At 43.0% G+C, this 12,050-nt stretch overlaps 3 non-coding genes across 3 annotated transcripts; all 3 read left to right on the forward strand.

The window, feature by feature from the left end:
* The first annotated feature begins 3,929 nt into the window (after positions 1–3,929).
* On the forward strand, positions 3,930–4,017 carry trnay-gua (transfer RNA tyrosine (anticodon GUA)). The gene is given in 2 exon segments: positions 3,930–3,966; positions 3,982–4,017. It is a non-coding gene; the product is annotated as a tRNA-Tyr (tRNA).
* A 3,570-nt stretch (positions 4,018–7,587) lies between these two features.
* On the forward strand, positions 7,588–7,669 carry trnal-uag (transfer RNA leucine (anticodon UAG)). Its single transcript has one exon. It is a non-coding gene; the product is annotated as a tRNA-Leu (tRNA).
* A 3,288-nt stretch (positions 7,670–10,957) lies between these two features.
* On the forward strand, positions 10,958–11,030 carry trnak-uuu (transfer RNA lysine (anticodon UUU)). Its single transcript has one exon. It is a non-coding gene; the product is annotated as a tRNA-Lys (tRNA).
* The last annotated feature ends 1,020 nt before the right edge of the window (positions 11,031–12,050 follow it).

Consider the following 12,050-nt stretch of genomic DNA (forward strand, 5'->3'; position numbering starts at 1 on the left):
TTTAGAAGGATTCAAGTAGGGTTTTAGATGAAAGGCAGCGACCTTAATCAAGCCCAAATCACAATTGAACCCATTCAGAGCCTACATTACATTTTAGCGTTTCATTCTGAGCAGAAGACCCTCACACCTGAAGAAGGGGGAGGTGTTTTTCGCTGGAAATCTCGCCTGCTTCTACTTTACAACCGGAGTGCTGGCTGTGACGAATTAAACCGGTTTTACAAGTTTCAATCACAGACCATGTGACATGGGAGTCAGGAAACTCCACCGGATTTGATAACGCTATAAAAACGCTATAAAATAATGTGACTTGGCACAGAACAAGTTTACAGCACAGTTCAATAATAAATGCTGACCATGACTTTAGAAGCATAAATTGCCTTACACTCAATTTAAACACAAGCTGTCTTTAGCCCTCTAAGCTGGTTCATACAGAAATGTAGAGATCCAGGCTCAGAACACACAGCTTCATTAGCGAATACATATGCAGGACAACTAGAGAAGACGTTTTACAGAGGATGGATTTTTAGAAACATCCCATCAGTGACATCACTGAAGTCAACTCCTAGGTACTGTAACTGTCGTGTGGATAGTTTCACAAGAATCAGACAAAGGTTTAAGCATCGCTTGTTCTAGATAAAACTGCATAAAAAAAACAACAACCCATAATGTACTTCTTTGTGGCTCTGTTTGCCCAAATCATATTGTAACGCAACGGGGCTCAGGCGGGCGCCCTTGCCGCATCAGGTCGGCCCCATCCCGACTAGAGGCTCGAACCCGGGACTTCCGCGTCTCTCTGCAGCGACCTAGCCCCGTGAGCTAAAGAGAGATCTCTACGCAGCCCAGTAGCTATAGTCCTGCTATCACAGGGAAGGGCGGTGACGTCACCTGCTCTGGTACGCCGGCTCTTACACAGTACCTGTCGGCCGTAAGCGTTACACTCTCCCCCGCTTAAATCGCCGTCCCCGGCGAAGGGCTATCCCATCCCACTTCTGACACCAATGTAACGCAACGGGGGCTCAGGCGGGCACCCTTGCCGCATCAGGTCGGCCCCACACCGTCCGGGGCTCGAACCCGGGACCTTCCGCGTCTCTCTGCAGCGACCTAGCCCCGTGAGCTAAAGAGAGATCTCTACGCAGCCCAGTAGCTATAGTCCTGCTATCACAGGGAAGGGCGGTGACGTCACCTGCTCTGGTACGCCGGCTCTTACACAGTACCTGTCGGCCGTAAGCGTTACACTCTCCCCCGCTTAAATCGCCGTCCCCGGCGAAGGGCTATCCCATCCCACTCCTAACACCAATGTAACGCAACGGGGGCTCAGGCGGGCGCCCTTGCCGCATCAGGTCGGCCCCACACCGTCCGGGGCTCGAACCCGGGACTTCCGCGTCTCTCTGCAGCGACCTAGCCCCGTGAGCTAAAGAGAGATCTCTACGCAGCCCAGTAGCTATAGTCCTGCTATCACAGGGAAGGGCGGTGACGTCACCTGCTCTGGTACGCCGGCTCTTACACAGTACCTGTCGGCTGTAAGCGTTACACTCTCCCCCGCTTAAATCGCCGTCCCCGGCGAAGGGCTATCCCATCCCACTTCTGACACCAATGTAACGCAAGGGGGGCTCAGGCGGGCGCCCTTGCCGCATCAGGTCGGCCCCACACCGTCCGGGGCTCGAACCCGGGACTTCCGCGTCTCTCTGCAGCGACCTAGCCCCGTGAGCTAAAGAGAGATCTCTCTGCAGCCCAGTAGCTGTAATCCTGCTATCACAGGGAAGGGCGGTGACGTCACCTGCTCTGGTATGCCGGCTCTTACACAGTACCTGTCGGCCGTAAGCGTTACACTCTCCCCCGCTTAAATCGCCGTCCCCGGCGAAGGGCTATCCCATCCCACTTCTGACACCAATGTAACGCAAGGGGGGCTCAGGCGGGCGCCCTTGCCGCATCAGGTCGGCCCCACACCGTCCGGGGCTCGAACCCGGGACTTCCGCGTCTCTCTGCAGCGACCTAGCCCCGTGAGCTAAAGAGAGATCTCTCTGCAGCCCAGTAGCTGTAGTCCTGCTATCACAGGGAAGGGCGGTGACGTCACCTGCTCTGGTACGCCGGCTCTTACACAGTACCTGTCGGCCGTAAGCGTTACACTCTCCCCCGCTTAAATCGCCGTCCCCGGCGAAGGGCTATCCCATCCCACTTCTGACACCAATGTAACGCAAGGGGGGCTCAGGCGGGCGCCCTTGCCGCATCAGGTCGGCCCCACACCGTCCGGGGCTCGAACCCGGGACCTTCCGCGTCTCTCTGCAGCGACCTAGCCCCGTGAGCTAAAGAGAGATCTCTACGCAGCCCAGTAGCTATAGTCCTGCTATCACAGGGAAGGGCGGTGACGTCACCTGCTCTGGTACGCCGGCTCTTACACAGTACCTGTCGGTACTGTGTAAAGATCTCTCTTTAGCTCACGGGGCTAGGTCGCTGCAGAGAGACGCGGAAGTCCCGGGTTCGAGCCCCGGACGGTGTGGGGCCGACCTGATGCGGCAAGGGCGCCCGCCTGAGCCCCCCTTGCGTTACAATATATTCACAACGTGAAATCTAGAAAATAATATTACGTAACCAAAATCCGCAATATGGAAACAGAACCTGTGTAAGATCTCTCTTTAGCTCACGGGGATAGGTCGCTGCAGAGAGACGCGGAAGTCCCGGGTTCGAGCCCCGGACGGTGTGGGGCCGACCTGATGCGGCAAGGGCGCCCGCCTGAGCCCCCCTTGCGTTACAATATATTCACAACGTGAAATCTAGAAAATAATATTACGTAACCAAAATCCGCAATATGGAAACAGAACCTGTGTAATTGTTGATAGATGATGTACTCGTAACATTTTTTCAAGCCGAACTACAACATTTAAAAAATGACTTGTATGTACTTGATATCTCTAATCAATCCACGGGTCCCAGCACGAAACGAAACTAAAACGCATACCGTTTCGCGCTTCTTATTAGTTGCTCAAAAGTAATTTGACCTTATGAAATGCATAATATAAACCTAGAAACATATACGTGAGCAGTACTTAAGCACTGTAGTATCGGTGTTAAGACATACCTCTCAAATACTGTAAATCAAGTTAAAAATATCTCAAGACAGATTCTGGTCATAATGAAACCATGTTTCGTGTATGTTTTCTTTAAAGTACCGAGACCAGCCATATACTGTATGTTTATGTTCCAAAATTAATATCGTTTATGGCCTTCACACGCGTTGCAGTATGCTCCTATTCTTTTTATGCTCAGCTACTAAGATTTCCCTTCAGTGGTAAAATTAGATATGAATAGTCAATACTTAAACGGGCACAGTTAAGACATTAAATATACATATACATACTATATACAGTACAGTTTGCATACGGTAATATGTTTATGTTCCTAAATCAATCTCTTTTATGAGCATGTGAAAGGCATGGTGAATCACTGTACTTTGCATGATTGGAAACAAATGCGTGATTGCGAAATGCTGTGGTGTTACTTTTACAAAGATGGTCAATGAAAAAAAGAATGTTGACCAGGGCAATACTTTGAGTTTACACTTACAGCTTGTCCAAGGTCATTCATTATTAATACTATTAGTAATATCTTCGTTAAAGACTTTGATGGCCACAGCTCAAACATGAGAGGTTGAGCTTTATTAGCTCCACCTTGCGGAAATTCCGGATACTATTATTTTGCTTGTCGTATTATAGGAGAATTTACGGTAACTCGTGCTATTTACCGGTAGCTTGCGGTAGACTGCGTACAGCGTACCGCAAAATAATGCGGTATCGCCCGCGCATTTTGAATGGCTGCATCTGTAAACAATACTAAGGAAACGAGTTCGAAACTTGATGTCGAAATGGGATTTAAATCACCCAGAACATTTCACAACATTGGGCAGTATGTGCCAGAGAGTAATGTTTGACATTCCTTCGATAGCTCAGTTGGTAGAGCGGAGGACTGTAGAGGAATCAACGGGGAATCCTTAGGTCGCTGGTTCGATTCCGGCTCGAAGAAAGGTGCTTTTTGTGTACTTTAATCAAAGAGTTAAAAAAGCGAATCTGTTTCAATCAGACATTGATCAAAAGCTCAATAAACGACGAAGTAGAGGTTCCTGTTCCGAATTCAGCCTGTCTGATTGTCTTGTTTTGGCCAAGATCTGATCTTTGAATTAAGGGACTACACTGTCTGCTTTGTAAGTCAAAAATACATACAAATGTCAAGTTTTTTTGTAGATATAAAGGTGTTCTCTGTTTTCAAAGGATAGGTACTTAATTGGCATAATGATTTGGTATTGATTTTGTATCGTTGTATTATAAAGTTTTTGCTTTCTGTGTTTTGATCGTATTGTGAACTTATTTTTTAAACAAATGCTTACAAAGGCAAACACGGCTCACATCTGTTTATACCAGTGGTGAATTGTACATTTTTATTAAGTACAAGCTACTGTGCACTTCTGGGAGTATAACAGGTTCGATATAAAGTGGCAAAAATATAAAAGGGGAAAATACCCCACACTGCGTGTAAAGCCCTCGTTGTGACTGTTTTAGATTAAAATGGTGTACTGTGCACGAAATGTTGCAGAAACACAGTCTGATATTTTGATAATTATTATTTTAATAATTTTATAAGTATGAGACCCCGGATCCAAATCTTCAGTTCTGATTTTTTTAAAGTGATATCTTCTCTTCCTGTCGTGGAAGTCACACGATGTGAGCAATTGTTTTTTTTTTACGTTACGATCCAAAGAGCCTCAGACGCACTGTAACCAAACCAGGATGGATTCTGCTGGGAGCCGGACTGAGCTCATTCTCACTCCCTGTGCTAAAAACAGAATTAGCTCTTCCCCGAACATCGTCTACAGCTGCTGGATGGTGCTCTGCGTCTTACTGCTCCGGCAATTACTCTGACGAAAGACAGATCACTCGGGCGCTTTTAACCTTCTCGCAGCTACGGGCGAGACTGACGCTCGCGATATGAAGGCACCCGCTGGTACACCTTCTCTAACTTTCACAATCGCGACAGACTTCGCTTTTTAAAACAAAAGTGGATATAGCCCTGAAAAAAGCATTAGCTTTATCAGTTTTTACATTAATCTATTTTGAATCAAAGTTTGATATATTTTTTTATTTTTATTGCATTTTACATTATAATAATAATAATCATTATTGCTTACACTTATATAGCGCTGTTCTGGATATTCCACTCAATGCGCTTTACAGGTAATGGACTCCTCTCCACCACCACCATTCTCCTGAATGATCACAGAGAGTCAGGACCTCGGTTTTACGTCTCAGCCGAAGGACGGCACCTGTTTACAGTTTAGTGTTCCGTCATTGTACTGGGGTATTAGGACCCACATGGACCGCAGGGTGTGCGCCTAGCGACAAAAACCAGACGTGTGTCGGGCTCGGCTGCGAGCAGGACAATGACGCCACGGGGACAAAGGAGAGAAAATCAAAACGGTTCTATAAAAGACCTGTGTCAGCTGTCTTTTTGCAGTCTGGACTCTAAATCCTCCGATCCGATTTAAATCTCTCTAATACCTGAGCTGCGGCTTCTTCCGAGTATTTATTCGTATACTTATTATGTGTAAGTGTATAGATGAAACCTTTCATATATTGTTCAGTTTAAATCAAAATGCTTTACTAATACAAGAGAGAAGTATAGTATGAAGGATGTGACAAATTTAAGATTTGTTGGAACAAAACGGTTTTTATTTGCATTCGAAATGAAGCGGAATTTTAGCGCGACACACAAACCCTTTGTCTTTTTTAGAGAGTGATTTTTAAACAGACATAAATGTAGAAAACGTGTTTTTTTAGCACTACAGTAGCAGGGTCAGTGGCGTAATGACTAGCGCGTCAGGCCTCGCGTCAGAAAATTATAGGTTCTACTGCTGTCTGGCTTGTTGCGTTTATACCACTTACATTCTTTTATATAAATGAACTGCACCTGAAAGCTATAGAAAACACTTTGGGTAAGTTGTCTGCAACCTCATGCGAATTTCGACAACTTACCCAAAACACTGTACTGTCTGGAGATCAGCTCCAGCTCTGAACTGCAATGAAAAACCATGCCTAACAAAACTGGAGAACAGCTGAACTTGTGCTCAGTTCGGTGATGAGGGTTCAGAACTGTCGTTGTTGTAATTAGCACGAACTGCACAGGCTCTGAATCAGACCATGTCAATTAGTCTGATCAGTGTAGGACACGTTAATGTAGAATTATTAATAGGTTTGTTAGTTAGTTCAGGTTTACCCACCTGAACTAATGTAGAATTATTACTTGGTCTGTCTCTTGTTTGTATATAAATGAATGTCTCTGACAACTTAATGTTAGTTTTACGATGTAGGTCAGGCGTTGACATATGCACGAGTATACGAAATGTCTCATTCCTGATTCAACTCATGTTCTATAGGAGATAGGCGATTCCTCCTGTTTCTCGTACAACCATATCAGAACAGAAGCCCGTGTCACCCAGCAGTGATTCAAGATCGACTGGCATCTTTATCCCTTTTTTGTTCGTGATCATTATTTTCTTTAGTTATGATCAATATTGAACTTTTTCGAAATGAAGTGACAATAATCAAACATGCAGGCAGATTTTTGAAAAGTATTCAGAATTGACAGGGTGCCCCTTTGGAACAGTCGTCAGAAAATGTGAGAAAATGAAAGTTATGTAAGCTCTCACACAAAGCATTGAAGATTGGAATCTGAGTGTAAAAAAGCTACCCGTCTCCTAATGATAGGCAGAGATACACACCACGACTCGAATAGACTCAGCGAACTTTAACACCTATGATATTACGAGTGCTTTGCACGTGTCGAACTTCAAGAAGGAACTACTACAATAGTTGTGGACATAATTCAATACCACCGGCAAAGTCCAATGCCGGCAACGTCTGAGAAAATAATGTTCACTCATGGAATTTGGTCTTTGAATGGCTGGCGGGAAAATTCATTTATACTCCTGTTGCACCCTCGGCTGAAACATGTTAAAATAACAACGTAGATTTGTTGGAGAACCTGACAATAATTATTGGGTTAGCACTGTATGTGTTCTGGTATATTTACTTTAATTTTAATATAAATGTAAACATGCATGCTGTATAATCTATTGTAATTTTAAAATATGTTAGCTGAGGATGCGAGGGGGATATTATACCTTGTGAAACACGCAAGGAACTGTAAAAAAGGCTGGTATTTGAATAAAATTGGCGAGCACAAGAAAACCACAATTTATGTGGTATTATCATCAATATCCTTCAAAATCGACGTTCAAATGAAGGATCTGAGGAAACTATGAAAAAAGCAACACTAGTAGCAGAGGATTTTGAATTTTGCTTTTTAAGTCAGTAGATCACCGTAGAGTTGCGCCCCTACAAACAGCACAAAGGATGAATCCCACCTCCTTCATTATTGCTGTTTGTGCCGGTGAAAGTAGTGTTTGTGGTATTGAAAGCATCTCGGAAGATAAAGGTGCAGTCACTTCCACATGTCATGATATCATTAGATCCGACGACAAGAGCTGAAGCCCCCGGCATTTACCAAGCCAGCAATGTGAGGAAGTTGGGCAGGGAGGAAGGTAGCGTGGCCGAGTGGTCTAAGGTGCTGGATTTAGGCTCCAGTCTCTCTGGGGGCGTGGGTTCGAATCCCACCGCTGCCAAATGTTAGTGCTTTAAGACCTGCAATACGATCAGTAAAAGCGCTTCTTGTTAGGCTGCGGGAGGTGTTTAGAGATAGACTTTCTAAAATACAGGCTTAACATCAAGGTAGAAAGAATATTTTGTTTTCTCAACATAAATTATCTTTGTAATTATGTTCAGCTTTATGTAGGGAACAACATCTGCCGAGATCACTTTTGAGGCAGTGCACATGATAGTGTACCGGCAAGTACATTTAATATTGGCTGTGGTGGTGAGCTGCTTTTGTCTGTGAAACTTTTAATTCTTCACGCCGAATCATTGGCAGGGGTAAAGCTTATTAAATCTTCGAACATAGCGCTCCATCAGAAATACTTTGTTCGTGGTCAAAAGAGATCAGAGGATTAACTTCATGAATTCACATAGCATACCTTACAGGAAAGATTTAAAAGGGGAATTGATTGTGCTTCCTGATGTTGTTCCTGTGGTTTCTTTGGATACAATGGTGAATGTTCTTTGACGTTCTACTAGAGTATCCACTGGGTGGGCTTTATCAATCAGCTCGGATAGGTCATCAGTGCTCCGTCTCCGGAAAATAATCAGCACTGTCGTTTTTTCCTGTGCTGTCTTTTAAAACATATAAGATCACGAGTTTACAGATTTCTCCAAATAACAACTATACATTTTAACCCAGCGGTTAGCATTCCTTCAATCCAATAGTTTTACTCCGGGTAAAAAGCAGCGAAATATATAGAGAGATGATATTCAAATATTTCAACATTCTTATTGGATTACCTGTATGGATATATCGCTCAGAATTCCTAATATGATTTTGAGTTCAGTTTTGCTTTACTACTTTCAGAGTCTTTTATTGACCTCCTGAAGCAGAGAAGTGACATAATCACAAATGCGACCTACCTGTGCTGCTGTTTTTGGTTAATAATGATTATTGCGAGGAAAAAAAAAAACAGCTCCTTGCATTAAGAGCACGCTCGCTGGTTGTGTTTGGTATTTTCCGTAGTGCTCTTCCTCAGCTGCAAAGTTATTTGGCTAGCAAAGACCTCTGAGAAGGAGTCTGAATCCGTCAACAACACAGGAATTCTAAGATCGCACTGCCGTCTTGTGTACAGAGATCTGCTTTTTCCTTATTGAGTGTTTTGGTGTTTAAGAACACGTATCCTACCTTGAATGCTAGTTTCAAAAGATATGTTACCGGATCACAGATTTTCTTGAAAAGATTTGGGGATGCACTTGCCGGGATTCAAACCCGGCTCAATTATTTAGAAGGCACCTATAGCACCAACGCACTTCTGAGAAACACCGGTACATTTCCGCAATCCTCCCTCTCACCTACAAAGTTATGAAGAGACAGACGTCCAATGAAAACTAATTTGATTCACTCAAGGCTCCGCTCTTTTATTGTGATGTCATTTTAATTAATGTTAGCTATGATAAGGTGTCGTTTCTGTCTCTTAAAGTTTAAGTTTGCTCCTTTCTTCCTGGTTTAGAAATAATGTTCCATGATTGTTTACAAACACCACTATCAATTATTTGTCCAGCTCTAACGCCTGTGTGCGTTGACAAGGCATCTCCAAAGGACATATTAAATAACATGATCCTTCCTGTTACCATTCCTGTCGTTGGAGCGTTGTTTCGCCCTTTTTCGTTCTTCTACAATATTTGCAGACAGGGCTTTATCACTCGAGTTGTACAAAACAAGTCGGTCCATGAAAATCATCAGTACTGCTGTTGTTCTATGCGTAGTTAATTCAAGGTAGTCGAGTGAGGAGGTAAAAAAGCACTCCCCCGTCGATAAATCAATCATCGTCGCCCGTGTGACTGGATATAAAAATAACTGATTCATTTTTACCCAGTCTCTGGAAGTTTCGATGCGATTATTTTTCCTTCCTTATTTCTTCATTCCTATGAATTTACTCTGTAGTAAAGGAAACGCGAAAGCGGGAAACTGTAGGCATTCTTCGTGAGTGGTGGATTGTGTTCAGAGAGCATCAGCACATCTCTAAGTCAGTTCCATTGATAGGTCTGTTGAGGATTTAGCTCAGTGATAGAAGGCATGCTTTGCATGTATGAGATCCCGGTATCTTTAGGTGCTTTATATTACTGTGCTCACATCGCAATCTTCTGTTGAATGTGAACTCTTTGCTCGTGTTCATAGAGAGCCAGATTTACACAATTAAATTCAGGCACACTCGAAGTGCTATGGTGTTGCTCTGCTGTTTTAAATGTACCTCTAAAGCATTTAGCTCTGTTAACTACCAAATGATTTGAACTAATTTTATGTTATATTCAGGAAATCCAGAGGTCTTCAGACGTGTCGTGGCTGTTGAAGAAGACACCTTTAAAATCTCACCCAGGATTTCTTGAGAGATCATTCAGCGAGCGAGTCCTCCCTCTGGACTCCGCACTGAGCTGAAAGCTGCGCGAATTCCATTGTACAACTGAGAAAAAAACTGATGGACTAAACAATGACATTTGATGATTATAAGAAATTCAAGAAACACAACAGTCCGAACACAGGTTTGAATCCTGAACGCTTAATTTAAGAGACAAAGCGAAGGATACGACCTGTAAACTCTCTTCATGTCTTACAGTTTATGATATAAAAAAAATCTTACTTTCATAGTAATTTCTTGCTGCTGATAGACGATTTATTGAATTTTAACAAAATCACAATTACAAACATCTTGGGTTAAACAGTTATTCACATACACTAACGAAGAGAAACGTTAGTGCCTTCCGGTGTGTGAGACAATTTCTCAAAACAATATTTGTTAGTCTCTCGAGAGGCTGCGCAAGGTGTTTAGAGATAGAATTTCTAAAAGGCAGGCTCCCTGAGCTTAACATCAAGGCAGAGAAAATGTTTTGTTTTCTCTACAGAAATGCTCTTTAAATTTCAACATAGTTACAACTCCCTTTATAAAGGGTGTGCACACTTATAGAACCAAGGCATTGAAAGTTTTTTTTTAATTGTTGTTCCAAAAAATTTTCCATTTGTTTTCGTTCTTAATGTTGTTGATTAAAAGATCTTATTAAATGCGAAAAAATCTGAATGTGAAAAAAGGTCAAAATGCTATTGAAAAAATCAGTAATGTGAGGAAAGATTAATTGTGGGAGCCCCTTACCTCCCCATGTCATGCTGTATTTCTCACTCATTCTACTGGGTGAGGTGTCGTCGCTTCTGGATAAAGTCTGTCAGTGGTCATTCCAGACGGGTCAGGTATGACTGCGCTTCGGCACAAGAAGAGATATGTGACTTACGAGGATCCCGACAGTGTCGTTCGTTTTCCAGGGCCCGGATAGCTCAGTCGGTAGAGCATCAGACTTTTAATCTGAGGGTCCAGGGTTCAAGTCCCTGTTCGGGCGTTTATGTTTTCCTTAAGTGTATTGTGAATTTCATTATAAATCGTATTTTATCTTCCACTCTTCTAGCTGTACTGTTGATATTTTAAAAGTTCATCACTTGTATTTTCTTTAGTGTTTCCTTTCACAAACCGAAAATGTTCAAGACTATTTTGTCACCGCACTCCACGTAGATAATCACAGGAAAAGTAAAGGAAACGCAGTGAGGAGCTCACACAGCGAGTACTCTTGAATACAACAAGAGGAAAAGCACACTCTGCACATCTGTGGAACATCACGTCCGAGTTTACAGTGACAGCAGAGATTGAGCGAAGTAGTTTTTTATTACTGGCTCGCTGAACGATCTCTCAAGAAACCCCGGTGGAGATTCAACAGGTCTCTAATAATCACGTTCAAAAAGGTGACGATACATTTTTCTTTTAACTAAGTAGCCTTAATGGCAACACAGTGTTAGGAGTCCGGCTTTTCTTATTTCTTCTGCAGAACCAGCGGTATCGGAATATACTGATCCGCAAAATAAGCGCTTTCGTTTCTGATCGTTTTTATTGAGCGCTGCTCTAAACTTTACATTTGCTTGTGCTGGTTTTCCTCATGAAAAAAGAAATTTCTCTAGTTACATGATTCCATGATCAACGAGGAGAAAGAAATAAAATACATAATTCATTATAAGAACTAAAGGCAAGATGGCTGGTGGTCTAAGGCGTTCAGGTCGCAGTTTCCTCTGGAGACGTTTGTTCAAATCGTACTTCTAATAAGTACTCTTTTTCTCGTTAGAGTAGAAACGATAGAAGCCTTAAGTGGGAAAAAATCACAACATCTCGCATTTCACGTGTTTAATGTTAATTGTCTCAGTGGTTGCCTCGGTGATTGATGGCTCTTCTCTCTTGCAGGGTGACGGCAAACTTCTTTAGAGAGGGAGTCTCCCACGCACGGCTTTTCTTCGTCAAGAGCCGAGGCAACAGAGACAGACTTCAAACTGACATTAATTACTTCATGAGCGTTTATGACCATCTTTAAAAAGCT

Source organism: Atractosteus spatula, assembly GCF_055471065.1.
Source record: "Atractosteus spatula isolate fAtrSpa1 chromosome 10 unlocalized genomic scaffold, fAtrSpa1.hap1 SUPER_10_unloc_6, whole genome shotgun sequence".
Lineage (NCBI taxonomy): Eukaryota > Metazoa > Chordata > Actinopteri > Semionotiformes > Lepisosteidae > Atractosteus > Atractosteus spatula.